General features: G+C 40.4%; 1 protein-coding gene across 17 annotated transcripts in view; it reads left to right on the top strand.

Moving 5' to 3' along the window:
• Positions 1 to 4,143: 4,143 nt before the first annotated feature.
• Phldb2 (pleckstrin homology like domain family B member 2) overlaps positions 4,144 to 15,514 on the top strand; it is a 198,633-nt gene continuing 187,262 nt past the window's right edge. For 5 of the 17 annotated variants that reach the window (XM_078044257.1, XM_040270391.2, XM_078044256.1 and 2 more), the window contains exon 1: positions 4,149 to 4,311. The gene's annotated coding sequence lies outside the window, so the exon portion shown is untranslated. Of the gene's footprint in view, positions 4,312 to 15,514 lie in introns of all 17 variants that reach the window. The other 12 variants (XM_021720668.3, XM_078044251.1, XM_078044253.1 and 9 more) reach the window with 4 other exon arrangements.

The raw sequence follows: 15,514 nt of genomic DNA, 5'->3' as shown, positions 1-15,514 counted from the left end.
GAAACTTGTCTATCCTATTTATCATTCCACAGAGAAAGGTAATAATATCTAACATTTAGTATTATTTGTTTATATTGTATTTATTTTGTGGTTATCTTCTCTTTGTAGCAAGTGGTCCTGGGTTTTCAGTAGTGATATAAAATTCCCTTTCAAAATGAATTTAAGATTTTTAATGAGTGCACTATGAAGAAGCTATAGGAATGGCCTAAATTTGTGATTCTTCTCATTTTGCGAGGAAGGGTATCCTTGGTTCAGCCACACATTTTTGCCTACAACTGGGTTTGGTTGTTGTCTTTCTAAACATCTGTACTCACTAAATATATAAATAGGTACTACTTGAGATAGAAAGTCATCTCTCTCTTTCATAAGGGAACTTTCTTCATGTTTTTGGCAGAAGTCTATGCTCAGATAATCTCCATGTCCTATGGAGGAATTTAAACTAGAGAAATCAAGTTCTTGGAGACTATCCACAGACGGCTGTTCTGGGTAAACATGGAATACCAGAGAGCAAACTCCAGTTCTTCAGCTTAGAAAGTGATTCCTTTTCTGTGAATCCCTGATGTTAGGATGCCTGAATGTCCTAGATTTTGTTGTGGTTTTTTTTTTTTTTCCTCCAAAGGAATTCTTCCTGATCAGCAGTATGTTTTTGTTTACCCCTCTGCAAATCTGCTCACTATGACCAAAGGAGTGTTATTATTTTTAAGACATGAAGCCTTTCATTTTCAGAGAGAGTGGGAGGTTGCAAGGGAGGGACAGTGGACAAAGCTCATGTGCCTCAAACCTCACCCAGGAAGGCTTGGACAAGTGTCAAAAAATAAAAGCACAAGTCAGACCAGGGTGTTTTCACAGCTGGGCAGTGTTTGGGGATAGCATGGGGTGGTTGGGAGTGTTAGCCTCTGTCCAGTAGCATCATGTGATTGAGAGAAGTCTTAGGCAGTCAGATGGCTTTAATCTAAGGGACCAAGCATCTAAAGAACAGGATTTATCCTGCAGAGAAAGGTCCTAAGAAGCAAAGCTCTTAGTGTAGAAGGAGGCCACTGAAAGCTGTTCTTTGTTTAACCTAAGAACTTAGCTGCTTTTTGGCCTAAAGACGTTCCTGCCCTGATTCTTACTGGAAGTTCACTCAATCCAGGCCCAGTGGGTCTCATTTTTAGGACCTCCATGAAGTGTAAGAAGAAAGTGTTAGACTGATTTTTGAAAAGCTTCCACTAAGCAACAACCTTGTGAGTGTAGAATGCACAGGGTAGTGCTTCAGGTCAGCTAGCATGCCTTGAAATGACGCAGAAAATCTTATATAGTGTTCACACAAAAAATGTGTGTATAGCTTTCTATAGCTTTCATTGAATTTCTTAGAGAAATTTGTGATCCTAAATTGTTTTAAACCACTCTCTTTCATGTGTCTAAGAATTATCATTTAAGCAAGAAACAATGGTTGATTTAAGGTATGCTGGATAGACTTGGTCCTTTCGACTTAAAAAAAATTAAGACATATGGATTTGTTCACTATAGGTGCTCTCTTTTAAAAGGTAAGGCCAGGCAAGACAAGATAAGAAGAAAAGACTAAGCCAAATCCAAACACTCCCAAGGAATAGTTACATGGAATCTTATAAGAGAGTGTGTTCAAAGAGCAAGGGAAGAAAGAATGGCTCCAAGAATGACATCAAAAGCAGATCTGAGCACCAAATTTTGAAGTGAAATGGAGCTTTCCCAGAGGAGGGCAACTGAGGGAGGGAAGGGCCCAGAGGTCATGTTACATGAGAAATGGGGGGGTGTTGGAACAGGAAAATGTGGGAGAAAAGTGACAAGAATATCTTCAAATATATTCAAATTGTTACATGACTACGATTTTAAAGTTTTGTGACTTTAGATGTAGAAAGGATCAAAGAACATTTGTGCTAAGCACTACCATTACAAGAGAAAAATCTGAAAGCCCATAAAGAACTGACTGGCTAAGTGTCGCGATGGGCAAAAGGTGCCACTTACGTAGTTGAGGGGGGAGAAATAAAAATGTCCACGCGCTTCTGCCCTTTTCAATGCTTTATTCACTCAGATCACTCAATACAATTTCACTCTATAGGTTCTTAATCAAGAAAATGACAATCTTTAATGCTAGGCACTGCAGTAGACATAATCAATTCACAGCAAACAATTGTAAACACTGTAAACACACTTAATCACGACAGGTTCATCACAGACATTTCCTCTGCATGATAAGCTCAAAGGTCAGATCAAAATTCTCAAGCCTTAGGCTCTAAATCTAGCAGATGCACACTCACTCAGACCATGGGGATCATGTCAGGAACCAAGGCAGGCTTCTCCTGGGGTGGAGCTGACAGCTGACTGAAGACAGGGTCATAGGGAGAAGTCCTTTTCTCACCAGAGTCAAGAGGCTGCTGTAGAGTTTGAGAGCCCTGAGAACAACACAGAGGATTGGGCAGATGAGAAGAGTTGGGATGTTATTCTGGATCCTCATCAGGCTCTCAGGCTTGTGTGCATCAGTGTTGGTTGGCTGAATATCTGTTCATTTTCTCCAACATTTATACTAAATTTGGGAGCTTCTGACCACCCTTGCAATCACTATCAGCTGCCACTGGATTTCTCAGTGATGCCATTTGCTCCAGGGTTAAAACATCTGGTCTGATGGTCCCTAACCTGATTTCCTTGCCTTTCCCCCTTATTGGGCAAGGACAACATGACAGAGACTTTACTGTGAGCTCGTCAGGATGGGGAGAAGTGACTTGTTTGTGCCTGAGGGCCATACTAGAGGGCTCTGTAGGTGTGCCTGGTGAGACTTCAGGTTTCAAACTAGAGTTTTAAAATGGAGTTGCTTAGGCTAAGGCATAAGGCCATCCTACACTAAGGCAGAGCTGAGACTAGAATCTAAAATCTAGACTCTGAGTTCCTTTTCAGTGTCATTCCCCACAATTTCCAACTGCCTCCCTACGTGCATTATGTGCCGTGAAGAAGTAGGGCAACAAGTTGCCATTTCAGTAATGTGGAGCTTGGCTTTATGTGGAATGAATGCTAAGTGAGATAGTGTGTTCACCACCATGAAGACTATTTCTGAGGGAGTGTGTATTACTTACCTATTGTTGCTGTAACAAATCACTACAAACTTGATAACTCACAACAGCACAAATCAATTACCTTGCAGTCTGGAGTCAGAAATCTAAAATGAGTCACTAGAGCTTGCTCCTTCTGAAAGTCCTAGACAATCCATTTCCTTGATTTTTCAGCGTCTAGAGTCTATTGACATTCTTTGTCTTGTGGTCTTGTGGTCCCTTCTTCCATCTCCCAAGCTAGCACTGAAGCATTTTCAATCTCTGACTCAGCTTTTGTCACCACATTGTCTCTGATTCTTACCCTCTTATAAGGACAAAACTGAATAATCCAGGATAATTTCCCATCTCAAGATCCTTAACTTAATTACATCTACAAAGTCACTTCTACCATGTAAAGTAACATATTCACAGGTTCTGGAAGTCATCTTGATCATGCTCATCTTTGGGTAGCTATTATTCAACCTAACACCGAACATGCTCGAAAGTTCACTGTTGCAGGCACTGGTGTTAAAGCAGCCCTGAGTTTTAGCCCAGTGTCAGTATCTAGTAGTTGTATGACCATCACCCCTTTGAGTCCCTGTTCCCTCAATCAAAAAATAAGAATAAAACCCCAAGGTTAACCTGAGGATTTGTGGTCCTATATATGAAATATGTAATAAATGCAACCGTATTTAGTCAAAGAACTGCTAGGTGGTTCTCATCAGACATGAATTAAACCAAAGAAACTTTATTATTAAATCGGAGACTTGATATAGTGACCTCCAAATTCCCTTCTGAGACTGCTGAAATATAAGGGAATAAAATTTTCATCTCTTATGTAAATTAGTGTTAGGGCTTCTTGTCCAGTTGACAGATCCAGTTTCAAGGCAACTACTTTGCTGGATAGTCAGTCAGTAGCTATCTGTCTCTGCTTCCTGCCCTGATTAGTCCTGCTCTCTGATTGTGACTCTCAGCTTTCTGGTCAGATTTGAGCAGGACTAGGAACTTGGCTGGTGTGTAATGATTGGCTGGGCCTGCAGCTGAAACCAGCGCAGACTCCCTCCTTCACATCTGTCAACATACCTGACTGCAAGCAAGCTGCTGCCTGTGGCCACTGCCTGCAGGAGCCAGACAGAGCGAGAAGTAAGTGTGGTGAGCGCCTTGCTGGGGGAAGAGTCCCATACTCTCCAGGTTGAAATAGCTGTGGATCAGCACTGCTGAGTCAAGAGGAAAGCTAGAAGAGAATCTGGATTGAAAAGCAGCAACCAAGGTAGGTGATTTGTCTGCTCATTTACAAAAGAAGTACCTTGTTTTAACTAACTGGAGGGTCTCTGGCCATGATCTACTGAAGAAGATAGGCTGGCTGAGCTTGTGTATCAGGAGAATTCAATCATTTGTCTGTCAGCAGATTCTGGAAATTAGGCTATATTTCTTTCCATCTTCTCTCTCCCCTGAATGTGGTTGGTGTTCTACAAATTTCAAAAAGTTGGGAGGTTTCTTTGTATCTTTTGATACATGAAATCATATTTGGGATATATTGAAATTTTTCCATGGATGGTGGATCCACAGAAATGGCTCTCTTCCAGAATTCTGATTGCATGAATTCTTTCTACTTTCAAGATATACCAGTGAGGACAGTGTGCATGTATTTCTGAGGAACATACTGTCTGTTCAGAAGTCTGTTGGGCTCAAGTGATAGAATCTCCAGGAAAGCCATGTGCATTTTTCTGCTTTGGAACCTAGGGAGTTAAAAGTCCTGAAATTACTGGAGCAGAATCAAGCCTGTTTACCTAAGCTTATCACATGCAGGCAGCCACGTCAATGATTTACTGACACAAAGCTATTTCCTACCTTTAGTGGAGGACCACTGAGGTCCTTGTCTGAGTCCCTAAACAGACTAGACATATGTAGCAGAAGACAGCTTTCTTCAAACATGTGATCCATATTCTCTTCTAACCAGGTAAGCTTTTATCCTACCTAGAGTAGTAAGCACCGCAAGGACCCTCCCAACTCAATGATTAATAAACATGAGCAAGGTTCATGCACAAATCTGATACTTGATATCACCTCAAGCACAAGAGCTTGTGGCTTTGGGGAAAGCATCCCCCCATTACTGGAAGTCTAAACTACATGGAACAAAGTAGTAAGTGATTCTTGAGGGAGAATAAGGTTATGAAGTAATCATAAAAAAAAATGAAAATTTCCCTTTCAACCCTATACATTCTGGAAATATTGTTTTTAATAAACACAAAAATAATATTCTTCAGGTCTGAATATAACTCCTCTAATTGCAGAAATGCCGTCATATTGTCACCAGATTGACTTGTCAGGTCCATGGAATGGTTTTCTGGTTCTTATTAGTTAGGAGCCCAGTGATAGGAGGCCCTATTTTTCTAAACTCCTTTTAGGGAATGGGGTGGGCCATGAATAAGACAAGGTATCGTTTGACAGCAGTTTGGTCAATCATTTATGGAACTGAAGTGAATCTGCTTGGGAGAGGTTCCTGGCTGGAAATTTTAGTGGCTGTAGCAGTTACATTAGATTCAGGAATTGAAGCCATTGCAGACACAAACCTCACATGCGATTTGGGGTACATCCGGACTATCTCCCAGGAATGTTGTAGAGAATTTTGGAAAACTGTGAATTCCATGAAAATATTAAGCCCTGTAAAATGTTAAATGTGTGTGTGGGTGTTACCTAGCACGTGCTCCACGATAACAGAATTGATGGAGGCAGATTTAAAGAAGGTGAAGGGTCTCAGAACATTTGAATGCTTTGGGCAGATTTTCTCCTGCTGCTGTAGGTTGCCTCAGGGACAGAGACACAGTACTGACCTCTCCTTTCTATGCAGCATCTGGCTCATAGCCAAAAATACCTTGGAAGACCCTGAGAGTATATCCAACTTTTCTTTCCATTTAATATGTTGGATATTAGAAAGAGGGAGATTATTCTTGAGACTGACTGGATCTGATAGACATTGTTATTTCTTTTATATGTTGGGAAGTTAGAACACAGAAGTCAATTAATTTGCTCAAGATCATGCAGTTAGCTGGGCACAGTGGTGCACACTTGTAATCCAAGCAGCTTGGGAGGCTGAGGCAGATGGATCGAATGTTTGACATCAGCCTCAGCTACTTAGCCAGGCTGTAAAGCAACCCATTGAGACACAGTCTCAAAATAAAAAATAAAAAATCTGGGGAGGTGGTTCAGTTGTTAAGTGCCCTTAGGTTCAATCACTGGTACTACAATAAATAAATAAATAAATAAATAAATAAATAAATAAACATTGTGCAGTTATAGGCTTAACCAGAACTCTACTCAACTCTGCCTTGTTTCCAACAGATTGCCTGTCCTATAGGGTCATAGAATTTAACACATGGAGGAGCAAAAATGGGAGGGTCACTAAGGTAAACAAAGCTGATTAACAGGTTCTGCACTGGGCCTTGCCTGAGGATATCATGCCTGAGGCCAGTTTGCTGCCACTATAACCAAAAGGCCAGGGTTAAACTAGACTGGACCTTCCATGAGGAGAGGTACCAGGAGGTACAGATGGAGAGATAAAGGAAGTGTTTCTAACAGCTGCAGTCACTATAGTCTTCCCGATCCTGGATATTTACTAAATAAATCCAGCTAATATTTAGGCTAGACCTCTGTTCCTTTCTATTGCATGGACTCAAACCCATAATCCCCAACTGAAGTACAACACCAGAAACATTTCCAGAGAAATAAATGAACCCATCCCAGTCCTTCTCTGGTAACTCAAGAATTTACTATCTCATGCACCTCAACTAAGGTCCACTAATCTAAATACAACAGATTTGACTTAAAAGCAAGAGGAGCCATCAATAGTCTATCATATCAAGGCTCTAGGTATTTGCAACACAAACAGACCCACAATGTTTGGGAGTTCAGTGTGTCCGTATCATTTAAGCTGTAAATGGGTAATCTGCAGCAACAGGCCCTCCCCACCCCCATCCTCAGCCTCCCTTGTGTTCAGATATAGCCTAAAAATTTCAATAGCCACCTGGTAGAAATTCCAAAGTAGCTAAAATCCCTAGGCATTTACAAGAGCAAGATAAAGAAATGCCACAGTGAGATATGGTCAGCTGAACATCTTTGAACAGAGTTTTTTCTTTTTACTGACCTGCTTCATACATACCTCAGCAATGTGATAGCAAAGGCCTTCCAAATGGGAATTGCATCACCACATTCACCAGTACCCTTCCTAATCAACTGACCCCACATGAACTGTACTCATGTGCCATCATTCTATCACTAAACCCCCAGGAGAAGAGAAAGTGCTGAAGCTGGAACTTAAGGACCCATATCAACATTCTGCCTTGATCGTGGGCTTATTATAACACGGAACTGATCTGCTGCCTGTGTATCTACACATTTTTATTTGATTCTCATTAAAAAAAACTATATAATTTATCCAGGTCACAGAGTTAGTAAGGTAAGGTGAAATCTGAGTTGGTATCTGGCTGATGAGACAGCCCACGTTCTTTAGTGCTCTGCTCTGGGAAATTTGCTCAATCCAGTGTTTACACTGTCTGCATTCTGAGTATAAAACATAAAGAGTCCTTCCTAAAGTATTTGCTTAGATACTCAGAGTATACATTTCCTTCTCCTTTCCATCTCCACCAGATGTTCCTGACCCTGTACAGTTATAAAACTTAGTACCATGGTGTTTTCCTCTCCTCTAGGAAAGTAACCACAAAATACCCACTCATGTGCACACCCCTGCACCCCATAACAATTGCCCATGGGTCCACGTTTTCATCCCTTTCTGAAGCTCTAGAGATAATTGTTCTTATCTCCTGTTTCACAGACATTGTTTGATTGATTGTAATATAAAGGAAACATTTTTTTTCATTTATTTCACAATATTTTTAAAAGTTGATTTCAGTAGTGAAATTTGCCTGGGAGAAAGCCAAATCTTTCGAAACTTTCTAGTACATTCATTGCTTTATTTAATCTTCTTGACAGCGCTGTGGGATGAGTACATTTCTAAGTGATATCCTTTCAGATAAGAAACCTGAGACAACAGCTCTGAGAGCCTCTCTGTTTCACTCAGCTTACAAATTCTGTAGGTCTAGGGCACTTGTAATTCTTTGCTCTTTTTTTTCTAATACATAAGAAGTTCTCTGGATTCTTAAGGCCTACAAATGGCAAGAATGGAGCCCTGAAGCTATTTTCAGAAATTAAAAATACCAAATGACTACACAGCCTGTTCTCAGGCTTTAGAGACCTACTCAAACAGCAATTTCTTTGCTTTTGGCTAGAATTCTATCAGGTCAGGGTGGTAATGCTGTTACTCTCAATTAGATTTTCTCAGAGTAATAAAAATAAAGACGTTAATTGTTACTTAATAAAATCTGCCTTAAAGGCCAAAATCCTTGAAGCCCATGTGCCCAAGGACAAAAATATCAAAGGAGTTCATGTTAAGAGAAAGGTAAGAAGCCACTGTCCTCTGATCTGTTGTGTCCATATAGGACAGTATTCTTGGGAAAGGGTCAGAGCCTCCCCATGCACATACATTCTCTGTTTGGTTAACACAATAATCAGATGAATGTCCCATGGGTCAAACGGTTGGGAACCTAAGAAAATCTTGCACCAAGTAAGAATCTGTTATGAGGTGGAGAACCAGCTATAGTTAAGGAGGGATTCCTGTGCCCTATAAATTCTATTTAGGTCCTAAGATGTTCTGAAGCTCTTGGGAGTCCTATGTCCCCTGTGCATCTGGAGATCAAATGTTTCCTTATTCCTAAAACTTCATGAGGAATTGTTCCTGACTGTCTGCCTGAGTCTCCATCCCGTGTTTTCTTGTCCATGCCCTTGCTTGGGATTAATGTGTATCTTTATTATATATTTTGCCCTCATTTCTGGGACTTGGTGGTTCTATAGATTGTGGTACAGGAGAACCCAGATTTGGGGGGAATAAACAAACAGAGAATGAAACTTCTTCCCTACATCCACATGAACAGGGTTTCCTCCTCTCCACAGTCCCAAGGTCAATTTTCCTATGGGAGCAGTAAAGGGGACTGGAGGTCACAGAAAGCTGGCAATTTACCATGCTTTGGAGGGGTTCCCAGAAAGGAAAATGAAAATGAGATTGTTTTCACATTAGATCTCTGTATTTGGAGAATAGGACTCAAATCTTTTGAATTACAGTTTCACTATGCACTGAGGTAACCCCCACATAGTCCATTTTTTCCCCTTGCAAAGCCAAAACATTATCAAATATATTTCCTGCAGAGAACTCTAACGAGGCAGAATTCTTTTTTGTCATCACCAGGCTGATGTTTTCAAGGATGCATTTCTCTAAGATAAACCTTGTAGTGTGCATTTGGCCAGGGCTCATGTGTACTTCTGTGGGTGACAGCCCATTTCTATGGTGATCTCATTAGGATTCCCAAGGTAAGCTGCTGAAAACTTGAGATCAGTACATAAGCAGGCTGTAAGAGGAGAGAAAACTCAGAGGCCAACGAGAAAATTTTGCAATAAATAAGTACATGGCAGGTTTCTTTATGGCCCAAGAACAACAAACACCCCGATCTGATTATACCAATTCCAAGGAGAAGTATCCTCAATTTCAAATATGTATTTTACAAAATTTAACTCTACTTCCTACCTAGGAATTCTGAACATAGGCAGACCAGTCCTCACACTTTCCAGAATCTAACCTTTCTCTACCAAAATTCATCTTATTTTCCTTCTCCATGAGAGTCTATTGTTATAGAATATGCTTGTGTTGGTAACTTGCTGTCCAACCAAAAGAATATAAAGCAGCTCAACAGAGGCATCTTCATGCCAACTCTATAATTGTCTTTCTCTGTGGGTTTGTGCCAATGTTTAGGCTTTATGCCATCGGCTGAGTTTCAGTTGTGTACTCATCTGCATCCTCAAAGTGAATAATCACACTTTATGGAAGGGTCATTCTCAATTTGGCAACAATCTCCTATATAGATCCTACAGATGTGTGAGAGACACTGTGAAAACAGTACTAAATAATATGTCCATTCATCAGAAATAACATTTTTCACTTACAAAGCAGATCAAACCCCAATCTTCTTAAGTCTTGTGTGTGTGCAAGAGGGTATGTGTGTGAGCTTATAACCATGAATACAGTACCCTGGATATTATGGAGTCCCGGTAAATATTTATAGGTAGTAATGTGAATTTAGCAAAGAAAATGATTTTTATAAAAGACTTTGGACTGGATGTATTAGCCAGAGGTGTGGAGGGAACATTAAGAGTCTGCCTGCTCTTCTGCTGTCCTGGAACAGAATAGCTCCATAGGTAGGAGACCTTGGATTTTTTTGTTTTTGTTTGTTTGTTTGTTTTTGTTTTTGTTTGATTCTGCCACTATACAGGTTAATCACACAACACCCAGCAAGTCAATTCTGTTCTATCAACCTCTATTTTTCTCATTTTCAATACTGAGGCAGGAAGTTGGGAGTTTGCCATCTATAAGGTCTCCTCCAGTTTTGATATTTGGTACTCCATGAAAAACCCAGGGAAACGGAGGCCAGAAAGTGCTTTTTAATATGCTTAGACAATTAACCCTATCTTCTAGTTAAGGGCAGAGGAAAATGAAAAATAACTCAAGAAATCCCAGGTATTTAACCTTGAGATGTCCTACATTGGAGAGGCTAGGAAACATCTATCTTTGTAGAGAAGGAGCCACTCAGCCAGGAAAATGCAGGACCACATCTGGCTTCCTTTGTCCAGCTGCAACCTGGCATCAGTACTCAGCTTTGCCACACGTGTGTGCCACTAACAAGAGCTGCAGCAAGCAGGCAGTCATGAGTGTTATCCTGCTTTTATAAATAAACAGAAGCTCTTAGAGGTGATGTGGCTTGCTCAAGGTTATAGAAACATGGCAGTGAGTCAGATGGAACTGTGTGTGTTTGGGGAAGGAAGAGCAGATGACATTATAAGCAGAAGGCGGATGAATGAGAGACAGATCCATGCTTTCTCTAAGTACAAAACAGTGGACAAGCACTGTGGAGGAGCTTTAAGTCAGCTCTGGATCCTGAGGCCATCCCTGCCCACCTGCCCCTCCCTGAGCCAGCTGCCCTGCCCAGGGTTACTCACTGGGCTCTTGTTAACTGGGTGCCTGCGCTCTTGCCTTTTCTTGTAAGCTCCTTGAAAGACTATTTATAATGACACAAAGACACATCAAGGAAGTGAGACAGCATCAAAGATCTTCCCTGAGGCCCTGAACTGAAAGGGCAGTTTTCTTTGGAAAGACTGCATTCTCTCTTACAATCTGCAGAAATTAATGGTCATCAGAATGATGGGCAGAATCATAACATTCCATTCCAAGCACTGATACTTTTTTATTTTTATTTTTATTTTTACCTCTAGGGCTAGTTCACTCCTCTCTGCTCTACTTCCCCACATAAAAAAGAAAAGAATTATGCTGGCTCACTGTGACGTTGTGTAGAAGAAGGCAGCCCAGGGCAGTACTGTTCAAAGAAAACTGTTCATTGCACTGAACACCAAAGCAGGCTAGAAACTTTGATGAAGACAATGAATTAGCGTCCAGGCCCACACTGGTTCACTTTTTCACCTCAAACCTGTGACCAGGGAGCTGTAAGATGCTGAAGATCCACACTCCCAAGTGATGGCAAAGGACCTCCATTCAAGAAAGCACTGAAAGAAACCAGGCATGGGTGGTCTTTTGTCTCATTTCCAGGTTATTTACCTCACAGTTTATTTTGGTCCCTTTTTGAAGAAGAAAACAAGAAGAACATTAATTGTTGGCATTGGGAGATATCTGATAATTTTCTGCGGAAGGGACATAATGTGAATTCAGTAAGAATTGACTGGTTTCCTCAAGTGAGTTTCCGTGGTGCTCACCAACAATCTTACCAAATCTTCCCACTCTTCAGCTTTCATTCTACTCCTCATATCTAATTGACTCCTTCTTAGGTCTCTTTTGGGGGAGGGAACGCTCAGTTGACACAGTCCATAACCATGTTGATTATAGTCACATTTTAGAACCACAAAATCCACAAGTGATCATCAAAAGTTACCCATATACAGCCAATTAAAGCTGGATAGGAGGAGGATAGGCTTGAGATTTAACCATGTACTATCTCTTAATGAGGCCAGAGAATCAGAATGGCTCATAATTCCAACAATCATCATCAATGTCAAACGACCTCAAATGCAGACTACTGCGCTTCCATGTATTACCATTGTGTTAATCAGGTCTGCATCACTGTGACCCAAATACCTGGACAAGAACAACTTAGAGGATGGAAAGTTTATTTTGGCACACAGCTTCAGAGATTCAGTCCATGATGGGCTGACTCCATTCCTCTGGCCCAAGGTGAAGCAGCACAACATGGAAAAACTCAGCAGAGGGAAGCTGCTCATGGCAGCCAGGAAGCAGAGAGAGAAAGGGAAAGGATGGAAGGGGCCGCAGGGAAGATGAGCTCTTCCAGGGCACACCCCCAGTGACCCACTTCCTCCAGGCAAGCCCCACTAGCCCCCAGCTAGCACCCATTAGTCCATTCAAACTTGGGTGGACTGAATAGATTATAGCTCTCATAATCCAGTATTTCACCTCCAAACACTCCTGCATTAACACAGGAACTTTAGGGGAGAGGACACAATGCATTCAAAACAGACACCCATCAAATAAAATAAACAAAAAACAGCAACAAAAATAAGCAAGGTGCTGGAATATGGGACAATTCCATTCATTCTCTTGGCTGGTAACTATCAGTTGGTCTTCTTGTAACTTCTTCTGCAGTATCAGTGAGCACATTGCTTCTTTTTTTATTATTAATAATGCCTTTATTTTGTTTATTTACTTATTTGTTTTTTGTGTGGTGCTGGAGGTTGAACCCAGTGCCTCACATGTGCTAGGCAAGCACATGAAGCAAAGTTGAACTCTATTTTCTACTTGTAAAAATACTATCTGACTGCTCCTATGGTTATTTATAACCTTCCCTCAGCCCCTTGGTGGTCAAGGAAGTCAGACTCCATGGATCTCCCATCTGAGCCCTTGTCTGCCTGACAGTTAAGGAAAGGGCAGCTTATCCAGGAGAGGCTTTCCAGAAGATGCAGGCCTATTCCCCAATGGTCCAGTTTTTCACAGCCCACTGGGCCAAAGTGGAGGAAGGCAGCATTTTAACCCAGAGGAGGGTTTCATGTTATAAATCTTCAAGTACATGGGGACTCCAAGTGTCTGGCTGTGATTGAGGTGGAACTAAAATAATTTACAAGTAGTGTGTGTGTATTCCATGGAAAGAATCCTAGTGTGACAAGGGCATTAGATGAATTTTGCAATAAGAAAAATCTTGTCTGGACTATTCCTGGATGTGGGTTACACAAACTCTAAATACTTCTATAATTTCTGGAATTAATTAGCAAGTGTTTGTTTAAAAGACTGGCCTTAAAGATTTCTATTGATAGCCTACCCTACAACATATTTTGATCATTTTTAGAAAAGGCACAATACAAGAACCTTCGGCATGTAAAAAATTCTTTTGTAATGTCCAAATAAATCTCGGGATTGGTTAATTATATGAACTTCAGATGTCTCCAAGTAACTCTTGGCATGTTGGGTTGTATATCCCATTACTATCCATCTTGTTTTAGGTGGTATTATAAGAAAGATTAACTAATGGAATTCAGATAAACTGGCCAATGAATACAGTGACCTGAGCATCACTTGTTAGAATTGTGTGCATAGCCTACCCTCCAAACATATTTTTTCTTTTGTTCTGCAGACACACATACTAACCATGTCTGGTTTTTCTTAACTCTTTGGCTGTTCCCCTAAAGAGATTATCGGAGGGTCACCATATTTCCTCTTGTAAGCACTATCTGATAAACCTCCAGCTGTGATACTATTCTTCACATGCATTTATATAAAAAGCTATTAACTCCCACTTCCCCTAAGCCAAGGTCATAACAGCATGTTGGAATCAAATATTTTCCTTTGTTCTAACACAGATTCAATATGAAGTGCTATAGATTTAGAGATGAGTAGTTTACAGTTCTGCCCAAAAGGGAGATAACTATCTCACCAAGCAGATGAACCAATGAAGAGGCAGCACAGCATCATGGGAGGCCATAGGAGCAGCAATAATTGAACACAACATGGTGAAGTTCCAAATAGAAGCTCAGGAAGACTACCAGGAGAACTGAAGTCCAAGTAGTATTCTAAAGAAGAAAGAGATTAGGATTTGCATTCTTCCTTTTTAATAATTCAGACTTTGAAGAAGAAGCTGCTTTCTTTTAGGGATTTACCAAATATCCTAAGGAAGAGAAATTACAAGAGTTGTAGTAGTCTTGGGTAAGAAAATTTTGATCCTTGGAAGGAGAAAGAAAAGATGAGAATACAAAAAGTTCTTTCTAATTAATATGTAGGCGAAAGATGAACTTTGCCCTGAATTAGTCCATTCCTAATTCCCATCCCTTGAACCTGGAGACTTGATTTAGAAACATGATCTGTGGCCCAGGCCTCATATGCTACCCCTACTATCCCCATACCATGGAGACCTTTGTCTGGTGAACAGTCCTATTACAAATCTGATCTCTAATCAGTTATGACTTAAATTAAATTGATTTCGGAGCAACTTTAAACACAAAAGATGAACAAAGTACAAAACTGGAGAAGTGACAGCCAAGTCTTTTGATGTCAGTAGCTGCCCAGGTGGGAAATTGGAGATTAAATAACAGGGACAACATACCCAGCACCCAAAGCGTCAGCATTTAACATCCAAACCCAACCTGGACTTTAATGCTGCACATTTAAAGCAGAATATAAACCAGAAGGGTAAGCTTGTAGCTTTCAACCTATCCTGCCTAGAAATCCTTCTTAGGTTGACTTAGGTAAACATTTAGAATGTAAGTGGAATTTTCATCATCTTTAACAATTTTGATGTTTCCTAAGGTAGGGGCCAAACAGATTGTTGAATTGTATGATTCCTTTAGAGACTCAGATCATAAATCAGACTCCTAGTGGATCAACTTTTATGTGTTTCTTTCTTCTATCCACTGAAAGAAAGAATATATGCAAATTATTAGGGTAGATTTGACTGCATAAATATTTAAAACTCCTTTTACAAATTCTATAAACAGATAAAAATAGAAAGTGAACTGGAAAACTACATTTGCAACATAAATAACTGGTAAAAAGGTTATTCTCCCTAAAGTATTTATGAATCTATGCCAGCTAGAGCAAAAATCCCAGTAGAAAGTTGGGCAGAAAATGAAATGACAGTTCACAAAGAAGAAAGGATGTGACCTACAACATACAAACAGATGTTCAGCCACATTAACAGTGAGATAAAGGCAGATTTAAACAATAAGGCAATATTTTCTTTTTATGAGACAGGCAAAAATCGGGGACTAGAGGCCATTGGTAAGATGTGGGCAACAGGCATTTTGACACATTGCCACTGGTGGAGTGTCACTTGCCAAGGCTTTATTATTATGGGCAGTTT

The sequence above is a fragment of the Ictidomys tridecemlineatus genome, chromosome 3 (assembly GCF_052094955.1).
Source record: "Ictidomys tridecemlineatus isolate mIctTri1 chromosome 3, mIctTri1.hap1, whole genome shotgun sequence".
Classification (NCBI taxonomy): domain Eukaryota; kingdom Metazoa; phylum Chordata; class Mammalia; order Rodentia; family Sciuridae; genus Ictidomys; species Ictidomys tridecemlineatus.
The sequence above is the reverse complement of the archived record's forward strand: the minus strand, read 5'-3'. Positions and strand labels throughout refer to the sequence as shown.